Source organism: Schistocerca piceifrons, chromosome 2 (assembly GCF_021461385.2).
Source record: "Schistocerca piceifrons isolate TAMUIC-IGC-003096 chromosome 2, iqSchPice1.1, whole genome shotgun sequence".
Classification (NCBI taxonomy): Eukaryota; Metazoa; Arthropoda; class Insecta; order Orthoptera; family Acrididae; genus Schistocerca; species Schistocerca piceifrons.
This window is the reverse complement of record NC_060139.1, coordinates 237,607,909-237,621,777: the sequence shown is the minus strand read 5'-3', so window position 1 is coordinate 237,621,777 and position 13,869 is coordinate 237,607,909. Positions and strand designations below refer to the sequence as shown.

Here is a 13,869-nt window from a genome sequence, read left to right as displayed (position 1 = left end):
AAACAATTCTAATTTTACGTAGGCGGAAAGTTATTAAGAGAACAAGGATCTTGATAAGGGTCTCGCCAAATCACTAAAGATGAGGTTTTGCTGTTTTGGATTTTACGCAGTGCTATCTATTCTTCTGAGTTGTATAGTCTATAAGTTTATCTATTTCTGCAGAAATAAAATTACGTATGAACCGAAAAGTTACCACTTGAAAAAATGCTTTCTTTTGACATTAGACTGATAGGATCGATCTTTGGATCACGAATTCCAAAGCACATAAGAGCGATACTGGAGTGGAATATCTCCATCTACAATCGTCCGTTCACCGTTGTAAATGGATACCGTATGGTTATTGTAAGGTAACATGAAAATACGTGGTGTTTTGTGAAAACCTGCAGTAATTTGAAGAGAAGTGAATCGCTGCCCCATACATTAAATTCGTGATTTCTAATAAACGAAGGATAAGCGCTGAAAGTGATCCGTGTTAACTGGAGGATCTATTGTGACATAAGGAAGGTAGGCTGAATTAATGATATTAAATTTGACGTTCGTTTTCGTTCTAGGACTCTAAAAGTAACAACTGTTAACAATAGACACCAAAATAAAAGCAAACACTCAAATCTGTTTTCATTCTTTCGCGGTATAAGTTATCGATCAAGCAATCATGTCTACATAATTTATGTAGGACGATTGTTTATTTGGTGCATGTGTCATTTCATAAGCTTCGGACCTCCATTCAGTATTTTCGAAACGTTCCAAGAGTAGGTGAACGACTGCTTTCTGTTGCGATATGAAGTAGATTTGACATAGTAACACCGTAGCTTGGAAAGTGTCAATATTTTCATGTATTGTTAAATATTCGTGTGACGGAGAAAGGCAGCCGTGTTCGAGACATTCTTTTTATGTAAGAAAAGAAACTTGAGCTTTGTAAACATCATCCAACGAAATAACGCTTGTGTAGGGTGTGTGGTGTATCAACAGGTCAACTGCTTGTCAGTTCATTGTGATCGAGATTGAATTCAGGTAGTGAAAGTAATATTACATCAGCATTAGTATCAAAGAGAATAAATAGCTGAATCTGATAAGAAAACATAATTGTTTGGAAATACGGAAGCGTCCGATCCCACCCGTCTGCTTTGACCCATGGCGGAAACAAAAACAAACACACACACTTTCCACAAGAAGCCTAATGACACTAACGGGACAAGCGCGGGAAATGGGGTGTTTTGGGTGGCGGGCAAACTAAATATAAACAAATTCAGACGCCTTGCGTAGCTACAACGTGTAAGTGAAGACAGCCATGCATGAATACCCATCCACCTCCCCAGGGGTCGTAACCCCTGCAACCCATAGAAGATAAAGATGCTTCAGTAGCTGATTAGTGTTTTTTGTCTTTGTAAAAAAAAAAAAAAAAAAAAATCTCACGGGATAGAACGAACAGATCAGAAAGATAAATATAATAAACTGAAACAGATAATTAAAATAAGTAATAAGTGTTTTTAAATTTTAAAAAAAAATCTCACGAGATAGAACGAACAGATCAGAAAAGTAAATAAAATAAAACAGAACTGGAGACAGCCACACTCAAACCAAACTCCGCTCCGTCATGACGTCACACACAACACCCTTACGTCACGGGTCAAAGCCGACGCGTTGGATCGGACGCTTCTGTCGACCCAATTGTTTACTTGGTTGAATATATTAGGTCATTACATGCTAGGCAGTCCAGTGTTGCACGCCTTACTGCCGATTATATCTAGATGTATGGAAGTTTGGTGTCATAGGTGATTATTGGCTGTTGATATTAGTCATTTTCCGTTTAAGAACCGCGTAAGTCATGCTTGTCGAATTTTTGAGACTAGGATGGTAAAGGTTTTTTCATTTTTGAGTCGCTATCTTTCATCGAATTGGCAAATAGGCCTACGTCCGTGATAGTTAGTACACTGGTTCATTAGTGTGAATGATGTAAGGTATAGAAGTTTTAAGATAGTTGACAGTAGTCGTATTCACTTCTTGGGGAAAAAAAATTCTTCGGGCAATCCCATCTCAGTGAAAATGATCAAGGGTCAGGTGAAGTGATTTCCTGAAGTACTTGTTATAAAGAGTTTGTTTGTTGTTAGTGGATGTGGGGCGAGATAGAGACAAATTATGCAACAGAAAGTTTTAACTTCATATTTTGCAGTTTGAACCAATGCTCAATCCTTCAACATTCATTAGTAACCACACATTTTGCCGTACAAGACGTCGTACTTTTGTTTGACTTTGTTCCCATCTATCCTCATCATTTTCGATGATAGTCATGTAAAATTTCAGAAATGAAGAAACACAATTGTTCATTTTCTGCTTAATCCTGTTTTGTAATTGTAAAATGTGTTTTAATTGGAAGAGGAATTGTGTTATGCACAACCGAGCTCTTGTTTGAATATAAAACAAAACTTTGCTTGAGTCACATTGTAAGTTCCGATTCAGACATAGTTACAGTACCAAACTGTAGCTCTGTCAGAGACAACCACAGCGTTTATAGAGTTTCTGAGGGAATGATTGAAACAATACACAAACTCATTAATCATGGGATTTATTGTTTTAGGGGAAAATCCTGAGTAAAGATGGTGTGACACTGAAAATCGAGTGATAAACTTTTTTTGAGGATGACGAAACTTTGTTCACGTTGTAATACTAGGATACAATTTTAAGGGCAAAAAGGGATTGTTGTCAAACAATCTGGAAGTGCTGTTCATTGATTGTGGAATATGTGTGGAATATGTTTACATCTCAAAATTGAAGTTTCCAAATTCTGTTGGGCAACCTCAGACCTAAACAATGTTTTGCTGTTGAATCCTTTGGATTACTTTCTTTATGTGTTTGTGCCATTTGTAGAATTGACAAAAACTTTTAGTTGACCTGCTTGAATAAAAAGGTTGCGTTCTTCATGATTGTGATTGCTGTGAAGGAAAAATTAGGAAATAAGAAAGGATTTGATATCAGGCATCAGCAGTGACTCCACTACATCCAGAATGGCAACCACAGCATCATATATCCAGCTCTGAATAGAAACAATTTTTGACATTAAAAAAAAAAATCCAAATTTCAGTAATGTCAGAATCAATATGTTAGTTAAGAGACATCCACAGGAATTCGTAGTATTTGTGTGGAACATGTAGTCTCTTCTCTGTCAGATAAGTAATAAAGACAAAGATTAAACAAAAATGCAAATCACATTAAATGTGACAAATCCTCCAGGAATAGCACACATTTATTATCACTATTGTGAATGAATTTGTAGATGTTAAGTAAAGTGACATACCATTCCATTACCAACAAATCATGAAATAGTGGTATCTACAGGGGATAGGAGTTGCAAAACATGCTGGTATTGATGTACTTTACATATATAGCTAAAATGAGCATCACTACACCCACAACCATGAAAATAAAGTATTCACAAAGAAACCAAATCACACATAATTATGAAATTTCATGGGGTATCAGTTACTTGTTTACCTGTAAACATAAAATGAAATCCAATACTGTTAAAACATTTTTTTGACAACAAACATACCTATAAATAGGTACCTTAGTATAAAAAATCCAGATTATTGAAAAATGAATATCAACATACAAACTGAATGAAAAATGAATACAAGCAAATGAAATTCCTATCCCACCTATTTCTTCGCCCCCCCCCCCCCCCAAAAAAAAAAAAAGCCTAAGTATCAAGCAATAAATTTTCTGGAGCAAATTAGCCTCCAACTCTCTCAAGAAGGATCTACTCCTGATGGCTAAACTTTGTCGTGTATCTCGCAAGGCAACTAACAGAGAACAGACTCCCTTAAGCTGAGCTTTCTGTAACACCATCTTCAGGAAAACATTCTACCTGAACTTGCAACATTTTTTCTAGGTATAATTTTATTTTGAATTTGAGGATTGCTGGTGTGGTGTATACTATATCAGCACTCTTAAAAAACTTATGCTATCCAAGCTGTAGAACTAATGTACTAACTTTCAGGAATATAGCTTAACTGCTTAACAAAAGACATCAACCCCATCATGACAAATACTTTTGCATCCTCTTTACTAAATTTAGACAACCTGGTCTGAAGGGTCTCCTAAATATTGAGTATTGAATATTGAGAATTGAATTTGTGGAGTTACCTAAAACAGATATACACAGGTAAACACCAAATTTAAACAGCATCTTAAGTGGTAAGGTGGGATAATTTCTTAAAGAACCACATAACATGGAATTGACCCTATTATAACTTACTTTACTAATGTTTTGTGCCAGTCATTTCTATTAAAGTTCACCCCTTGTTCAGGTTCACTCCCTGTCCTCTAGAGAAGTATTACAAGTGAGAGCTTGTACTGACACCTAGAGAATGGAGTTTCAAGACAGCAGTGTGGAACTTTTCTGTAGAAAGTTGAATTAGGTCATTCCATGTGAATTCAACCAATTTGAGAAAATGTTCCAGCTGATAGTCTCAGATTTGGCTGAAATTTAGCACACCAATGCTACCAAGTGTGGAACATTCATGTATAAAATTTTAAGTTCCCCTGCCAATTAGTTACAGAATTATAACTTGTGAAAGAAGGTGGCGTGACCCGGAAATTGCAACCCGCATCTGACAATCTTATCTTCAGACCCAACTTCAGGTCTTAATAACTTTGGAAATGTTCCACACAGTCCAGTGAAATTTTTACAACCCAGTAACATCCACTTGGAGAACACACTCTATGAATCAAAACACCAACAACATATTTCTGAGGGAAAATAAAAAATTCCCAAATGCGATTAAAAAATGTACTACGTTAAAAGGTAGATATTGTAGGTGCCCTCTATGCCAAATGTAAATCACTCAAAAAGGGGTATAAATTTTTTTGTGGTAAGCTTAATGTGGCCTAAACACACACAGAACTCATCTTGCCCATATCAGTCACACAAACAGAGTTACATGCACACGAAAATACAAAAATTTGAAAAATTACCTGAAAACATGGCTTGTCTAAGTATGGTAGCACAAAAGGGACAAGTGATATCCAAACAAAATTTCAAACACTGCATAAGCTGACCATAATATAATGTGTGGCAAAATTTCAACTTGTTATTGCAAGGCATTTGTGTACAATAAAAGTTCTCAGAGATGTATTTGGTAACATCTCTTTTAACACGATTTAACAAGTAATAGTGATGATGCAGACAGCTTGTTTCAGATAAAGCTGCAGCAATTGTTGGGAACCATTAGGCAACAGAAAGTTAAACAATGGTAGTTTTCAAGGACAGAGTGAGTCATTGTTAGGCAGGAACAACAAAGAAAACAAGCAACAATTACAGGTTACTCATGTTTTTAAGATTCTAGTTCAGACTGGTCAGTACTGTCGTGGAATGTCAGTATGGAGGCAGAAGAGTGTACTAGTGGTGCTTTTGTTCAAACAAGTTGCAGTATTGGTAGAGCACAAGCATCTGAATGTCATAAAACAACATATGGCACAAAATGTGGTGTTCGCTTTGTACTGTATGATCTGGATGAATCGGACCAAGATTTGTTGCTATGGAGATCCGGGATACACCCTGTGGGCACAAGAAGTACAGTTCCAGGAAACTTTAGTGTTTATCATCATATAAAAGTGTTTCTGGATAAGTATTCTTTCCTACAAAGAAGTTGTTCTGATCCATTGCGGATTCATAAGAAGACAGTGAAGTGTAGCCTCAGAGAAATTGATTTAAAATCAGTATTGAAAGTGAATCAGTGTATGGGACTTAACATGAAACCAGGACAAAAGTTATGTTCTAGGTGTGTAACACTGCTAAAAGATGAAGAATATTCTGATAATTTACATGACAGTGACGAAGAGTATCTGCCACCTACAACCACAGCAGATGAGCAATTAAATACTTCAGTGACAGCTCTTGATTTGTCTCCCACGAAGACACTCAAAGTTGGGAAAAGAGACAGGCCCAGCTATGGTAGAAGAAAAATACAAGAAGCTCAAATGAAATTAAAACACAAAATAGCCGACTCACTAATGGTGGAAGAGGAAGAACTAAATGCTCCAAAAGAACAGAAATGCTCTGATTTGGACAAAATTGTACATGATTTGAAAAGAAAATGTGCCATATCCACACGCCAGAAAAAAGTAGCTATTCTTACCCTTTCACCTTCCAGCTGGTCTATTGACTACACTGCAAAGGAATTCAATGTTTCTACATATATGGTAAAGCCAGCTTGGAAAATAAAAGCAACCCAAGGAGTGCTTCCACAACTTCAGCAGGCTCAGGGTAAGCAATTGAGTTCAGAAATAAAGGTGCTAGTGTCAGAGTTTTATGAAAATAATGACTACAGACAAATAATGCCTGGGAAAAAAAAGACTATGTAACAGTGAAAATGGGAAATGTACGTGTACAGGTGGAAAAAGACTGTTGCGTTCATGGTTCAGAGTAGTTTCAGGAGTAAGACAAGGCTGCAACCTGTCTCCACTGTTGTTCATATTATTTATGGATCATATGTTGAAAACAATAGACTGGCTGGGTGAGATTAAGATATATGAACACAAAATAAGCAGTCTTGCATATGCGGATGACTTAGTTGTGATGGCAGATTCGATTGAAAGTTTGCAAAGTAATATTTCAGAGCTAGATCAGAAATGTAAGGACTGTGGTATGAAGATTAGCATCTCCAAAACGAAAGTAATGTCAGTGGGAAAGAAATATAAACGGATTGAGTGCCAAATAGGAGGAACAAAGTTAGAACAGGTGGACGGTTTCAAGTACTTAGGATGCATATTCTCACAGGATGGCAACATAGTGAAAGAACTGGAAGCGAGGTGTAGCAAAGCTAATGCAGTGAGCGCTCAGCTACGATCTACTCTCTTCTGCAAGAAGGAAGTCAGTACCAAGACTAAGTTATCTGTGCACCGTTCAATCTTTCGACCAACTTTGTTGTATGGGAGCGAAAGCTGGGTGGATTCAGGTTACCTTATCAACAAGGTTGAGGTTACGGATATGAAAGTAGATAGGATGATTGCAGGTACTAGTAGATGGGAACAATGGCAGGAGGGTGTCCAGAATGAGGAAATCAAAGAAAAACTGGGAATGAACTCTATAGATGTAGCAGTAAGGGCGAACAGGCTTAGATGGTGGGGTCATGTTACACGCATGGGAGAAGCAAGGTTACCCAAGAGACTCATGGATTCAGCAGTAGAGGGTAGGAGGAGTCGGGGCAGACCAAGGAGAAGGTACCTGGATTCGGTTAAGAATGATTTTGAAGTAATAGGTTTAACATCAGAAGAGGCACCAATGTTAGCACTGAATAGGGGATCATGGAGGAACTGTATAAGGGGGGCTATGCTCCAGACTGAACGCTGAAAGGCATAATCAGTCTTAAATGATGATGATGATGATGAATGAAGCTGCTAGTGTGTGACATCAGTTCCTACCAGTGCATGATACACAGGTGTGAAAAGTGTCCTGGTAAGGCAAATCTTGCAGAACACATGAATAAAAAACCGTATGGTTAACTTCTTATGCATGACGATGAACTTGTTTCTTATAAACAATGGACGTACATGGATCGCTCAAGTCTTGAAACAAAGCAAAGTACAGTGGAAGATTTTGTTGAAATGTGTTGTCAAAAAACAGACAAACTGACCACACACAGCTTCACAGCAACAGCACAATCGGCTTATCTCCAGTTTTGTATGGATAACTTGAAACAAGATGAAATTATAGTAATACTAGACTTTTCTGAAAATTATGCATTTATAGTTCAAGATGCCATCCAAAGATATCATTGGGCCAACAGTCAAGCAACTCTCCAGCCATTTGCGATTTACTATAGAGGTGAATCAGGTAATGTGTCTGTCATGAACCTGTACAGTTTTAGTGACAATTTAATTCACGATTCCATTGCAGTTCATGCCCACATTCGCACTGTCATGCCATATGTGAAAAACAAGCTGCCTCACATACATTTTGCGAAATACTTCAGTGATGGGGCAGCTAGTCAGTACAAAAACTGTAAAAATCTCAAAAATTTATGCATGCATTACCATGATTTTCAGATTCACGCAGAATGGAATTTTTTTGTAACAAATCATGGAAGAAATGTATGTGATGGTATTCGTGCCACCATTAAGCACATGGCATCACAAGCTTGTCTGCAGCACCCTACAGAAGGTCACATTCTAACACCTCTTCAATTATTTACCTGGGTACAGAAAAATATCTCTGGCATACAATCATTCTATGTTTCGAAAGATGAGGTGAAATCAGTTGAAGAGTTTCTAAAAAGCAGAGTAGAACACGTTAAAACTGCTGCAGGCACAAGGAGCCATCATCACTTGTCTCCAGCGGGCTCTGCAATCTGCAGGTGAGCAGACTGTCTGGTTATAACTGTAGGTTCATGCACAACGTGTGTCTTCACAGTGTGTCTGACTCAGGATTCAGAAGCAAAAGCAGCAACATACAACCAGGTTGCTATGTTTTTGCTATTTATGATTACAAATGGTACTTCGTATGTGTTGCAGAGTGCTGTGAAGCAGAAGGTGATGTATTTGTGAACTTTATGGCACCAGCAGGACCAGCAAGATCATTTCATTGGCCACATTTGGCAGACAGGTGTTGGATTCCTTTTGAACATATTCTTATGACAGTTCCAGTTCCTACCACAGTGTCAGGAAGACAGCACAATTTGCCACTCAATGTACAGAGTGCAGTAGCTAAAGTGTGGGAGAACTTCTGTTCGAAGCACAATCGACTGGTTTTTAGCAGTTAAGGTGCAGTGAACATTAATGATAGAGTGTGTTAATCTGTCTATATGTTGTTGCTTAGTGATTAAACAGTTGTGGGAGAGGATAAGAAGAGGCAGAACAGTTTACGATATGTTTTTACAAAATTGTGTTGTGGAACAATGGCCACATCACCAAATACATCTGTCAACTTCCATTGTACACAAATGTCTTGCAATAACATGCTGAAATTTTGAGATATATATCATTACGGTCTACTTATGCATTGTGTGAAATTTGGCTTGGATAGCACTTGTCTCTTTTGTGCTACCACACTTCGAAAATCCATGTTTTTCAGGTAATTTTTCTATTTTGTGTGCATGTAATTCAGTTTTTGTGACTGATATGGGCATGATGAGTTCTGTGTGTGTTTAGGCCACATTAAGCTTACCACAAAAAAATTATACCCTTTTTGAGTGGATTATATTTGGCATAGAGGGCACCTACAATATGTACTTTTTAACGTATTACATTCTTTGGGTCGACAGAAGCGTCCAATCCCACACGTCGGCTTTGACCCGTGACGTAAGGGTGTTGTCGTGTGTGACGTCATGACGGCGCGGAGTTTGGTTTGTGAATGTGGCATGTTTGTAGATGTCGTCGTGTTGTGGTTTGTTGTGCTCTCTGGTGGTATGTTCAGGGTTTACGTTTGTGTGGTGTAATGGGCTCTGTTTGAGTGTCGGGTCTGTTTTGTAGTGGAATTCGTTTCAGTGAGTTAATGATTTTGTGTGAAGGTTAATTTAGTGTTGTTCACTGTACATCGTGTGGTAATTTTAGTCAAATTAATCGGTTGTTGTTTTTGTTCAGGAATGGATATGACGGATAAAGTTAACAGTGCGCAGGTCAAGGGAAGTGTTCGATCCCAATGTGTGGCTGTGTGTGTTGATATTGGTATCGGGAGACGTTTTTGAGCTATACAGGCCAAGGGAAGTGTTTGACCCTAATTTATGGGACCGGGAGCTGCTGTTGAACTACATAGGTCAAGGGAAGTGTCCGATTCCGGATGATATTGTGTTTAGTGGTATTTGGGGAGTTTTGTGATGTCGTTTTTTTTTTTCGGCGTTTTGTGTTGTTTTGTATGGAGGTGGGTGTCTAAATTTGTTTATATTTAGTTTGCCCACACCGAAAAACACCCCATTTCCCACTCTTGTCCCGTTAGTGTCGTTAGGCTTTTTGTGGAAAGCGTGTGTGTTGGTTTCTCGATGTATTTTCGTCCTCATAATGTGTACATACCGACTTTATATGCGCCATATTGGAATTGTGGTTTATAGTCATTTCAGTCATATTTGTGACGTCATGGGTCAGAGCAGACGGGCGGGATCAGACGCTTCTGTATTTCCCATTCTTTTAATCACATTTTGGAATTTTTTATTTTCCGTCAGAAATATGTTGTTGGTGTTTTGATTCATGGAGTGTGTTCTCTTAGTGGATGTTACTGGGTTGTAAAAATTTCACTGGACTGTGTGGAATAGTTCCAAAGTTATTAAGACCTGAAGTTGGGTCTGAAGATAGATCGCCAGGTGCGGGTTGCAATTTCCGGGTCACGCCACCTTCTTTCACAAGTCATAATTCTGGAACTAATTGGCAGAGGAAACTAATACATTGTACACGAGTGTTCCACACGTGGTAGAATTAGTGTATTGAATTTCAGTCAAATCTGAGACTAAGAGCTAGAGCCCCTGGTTGAACCGACATGGAATGACCCCATTAGCATATACCACAGATTGAAATAAGTAAATTTGTGGGAACGTAGTCTTCCCCAGTGTATCCTACAATGTTGATGAAAAACTTTTGGGTTGATGACAGTGTTGAAAAATAGTAATGTTTGAATGAAAGTCATAGTCATGTTCTTTTGGTGAGAAACACATATTTGCTGTCTTTGACAGATGATACATACGAGATTTGTTGAAGTGTTGTGGTTTTTCAATACTACCACCTGTCTGGAAATGTGAGAGCTTCTTTCTATTTTGAATGTACCTGGTACATGGATATTCAGTATCTTTTTATGTTGTCTGATTATTGTATGTTGTTATTGATGGGTTTAATGTTCGTTTTATACTGTGTTCAGAAAGGGGGAGGGAGGTGTGGAGGGCTGGAACCTTATACATGCAAGGAAATCGTTTCAGCTTTAATATGTGTGATCATATTTTATTCTAATCATGTGAAATAAATCTGAATTATTAAGTGTAACTAGTATGTAATTCAGGGTAAAGTCATGTGTGTAACATGTCAGAGTAAACAAGTTGATTTGATGTGATAATATTGTTACATTCTGTTGACCGCTGATTACATTTGAACAAATGACATCTTTTGTTCTATTGTAAGCTACAGTTATTTGAAAAGTAGAATATTATAAGTGGAATTTACTGAGGTACCTTGCTCTTCAACAGTACCATGACTGATACTTAAATATTATTTTAAAAGCTCTTGACTTTCTATAGCAAATAAAAACCAAATCTTGCATTTTACTGGCTGGTATTGGTGCAATTGATTGTAAAGTTTCACTAATGAAATTTCTTTGTGTAATATTGTGTGTGATCGCTTTTTAGTTGTATCATTGTATGTTTGATTGTTGTGTTCTGTCCGATAAAGAGGCGTCAAGAAATAGACCTCGTAGATTTGCCATCATAAATTTTCTTCATCCTTATAGACTTTAAAGTTCAGTGCATCAGTTTGATAAAGCAGTTTGATAGGTTTCTCAAAAACACTAAACAAATCTACTTTAATATTCAAGAGTGCTGTAAAGTAAAATAAATACATGTTCTTAGCAGAGCTGCGTGTAGCTGTGTGCATAGCATCCTAGCCTTGTTAATTGCGAGGTCGCTGGTTCATTTCTCACTATGTGTTTATTCGAGGTAGCAATCCATTGCACAGTAGCGTTCTCGTCTTGTTATTGCTGCGCTGCAGACAGAGCTTTTGTACATATATTTCAATTCTATATTTTTTATCAAATTAAAAATTACCTAACATTGAATCATAATTTTCTAATGAAAATGTTTTATTAATTGCTGATTGCATGGAAGTGTGAGTATTCGTAGTAAAATTTGTACATAAATGCAGAGCATCAGCTAGAAAACAAAATACTTTTCTGTTCCTAGATATTACAAATAACTAAAAACACAGTAGCCTATTGTAAACAATAATATTAAGCAATGGAAAATCTGGGATGGGTTTAACAACAGTGAAATATAATAGACTGCTACTCACTACATAGAAGAGTCTTCGAGTGGCAGATAGACACATGTAAAGTACCTTTGAAAGTAGACTTTATTGTTGTTAAAAATTGCTTTATTATGTGTTTATCATTCAATGGTAACACATTTCTTATAATGGTACCAGATTTTAATTCATTACGAATAGTCCCATTTTCATGTGACTGATGATAAAAAGATGGTACTCTTAATTTAAAAAATGAATGTTATAATTTAATTCACATATTCATTTGATGTTAAATATAAAATTCAAATAGAAGTGAAAAAGGTTTGTCTGCAGCCTTGCAGTCACAAGACTAGAATGGTACATGTGCTGTGGATGGCTTGTTTGGAAAAAAACTTTTAAGGTTTTTTTTATACTTCACAACAGTTTTTTTTGCTTTCCTTAAGTATTTTGGAAAAGTACATCTTACTGACTGGGGAAATTTATATCTGGACATTGACCTTAAAAACTTCGAGCATGAAGAAACTCAAAAGGGGCCAAGCCACAAGGCCCCTAGTGAGACATTTTCTCTCCATGCGTGAGGTTAGTTTATTATTGCTATTTTTCACCCATTAGCCTTTCCCTTATATCTCTTTGTAGTAGCACTCCTTTGCTGTCCTGTCATTCATCCTTATTACAAGTGCATTTACGGTGATTGAATCTTTGACTCTAACATCACTAGCTCTTGCCCCCGGAGTCTTGCCACACTTGGTGGGTTCGTGCTTGGCTACCACGGGGCCCTTCTCCTATCCTTCCTCCATTTCGGCATTTGGCGTTCCTCTTTTACTTCATCCTCCCTGTGTGCTCCTGAAGGCCAGCCCACGTGTCTAATGCATAACCGGTGACTGGGTAACGTGTAACTCCCAGCTCCGGTTCAACAGGTAGGAATTGCATGTACCCCCTGGTACAGCCCAGGCCCAGGGAGGGGTGATTGTGTGAGCTGCTACCTTCCCAAATTGCTGATTGCTCCCTCCGCCAGGTGTTAAAGAGGTGTGACCTGAGGTACAAACAATTACCTAAAGCGCGTGCGCCACCTTGTGAAGGGGCCCCTCACTTGGAATGAGCGCACCATCGGAGACACTGGCAATCATGGGGGATTTTCTTGCAATGAGCCCTTCCTCTTCGCAATTAATGTCAGTGAAACGTAAATGAGGGTACCAATTCAAAGATCGTTTAAGCTGCACCACGGGTCCACATTTCACATACTGAAGACAGTCAGTCCTTCACAACAGTAAATCAATTTATTATTCAGAAAGAAGTTGATGCCATTGCCGGCCCTGTGAAATCCTGCTCTCGTTTACGGAATGGCACTTTGGAGACTACGTCTGATTCTCAAGCACAACAACTACTTGCTGCCTCGCTTCTCTACGACTATCCTGTTCATGTCAAGGCCCATAGAACTTTGAATTCTTCCTGTGGCGTTATTTACACTAGGCTGCTCAACAGTGTGACCTAGGCCGGAATCCAATCATACCCCTCTGATCAAGGTTTCATTGCCGTCCATCAGGTGATGAAAAAGGTAGATTCCTCCTCAGTCTCCAAACACACTCTTTGTCTCTTCTTTGATAGAGTGGTGCTTCCATCCAAGATCAAAGCAGGCTATGAAATTATCACATTCCAAATGCGATGCACTGCTATCAGTGTCATCGTTTCAACCACACTAGTACATCTTGTCGCCGTTTCAACCACACTAGTACATCTTGTCGCCACCCAGGCAAATTAGTAACCTGTGTTAGGGATGTGCACGAGGGCGGTTATCCGCCTCCTCCTCCTCCCCGCTGTATCAACTGCAATGGCGACCATGCAGCCTCCGTTCGAGATGTCCCATGTATCTTGATGAGCAGGCTGTGTAGGAGATATGGGTAAAGGAAAAAGTGCCTTACCTGGTCGCTCATAAGTTATTGG

The 13,869-nt window shown here is 38.3% G+C and overlaps 1 protein-coding gene across 1 annotated transcript in view; it reads left to right on the top strand.

Moving 5' to 3' along the window:
- The first annotated feature begins 314 nt into the window (after positions 1-314).
- LOC124775024 (transcription elongation factor SPT5) overlaps positions 315-13,869 on the top strand; it is a 29,703-nt gene continuing 16,148 nt past the window's right edge. Inside the window, exon 1 of the mRNA XM_047249788.1 lies at positions 315-504. The gene's annotated coding sequence lies outside the window, so the exon portion shown is untranslated. The remainder of the gene's footprint in view (positions 505-13,869) is intronic.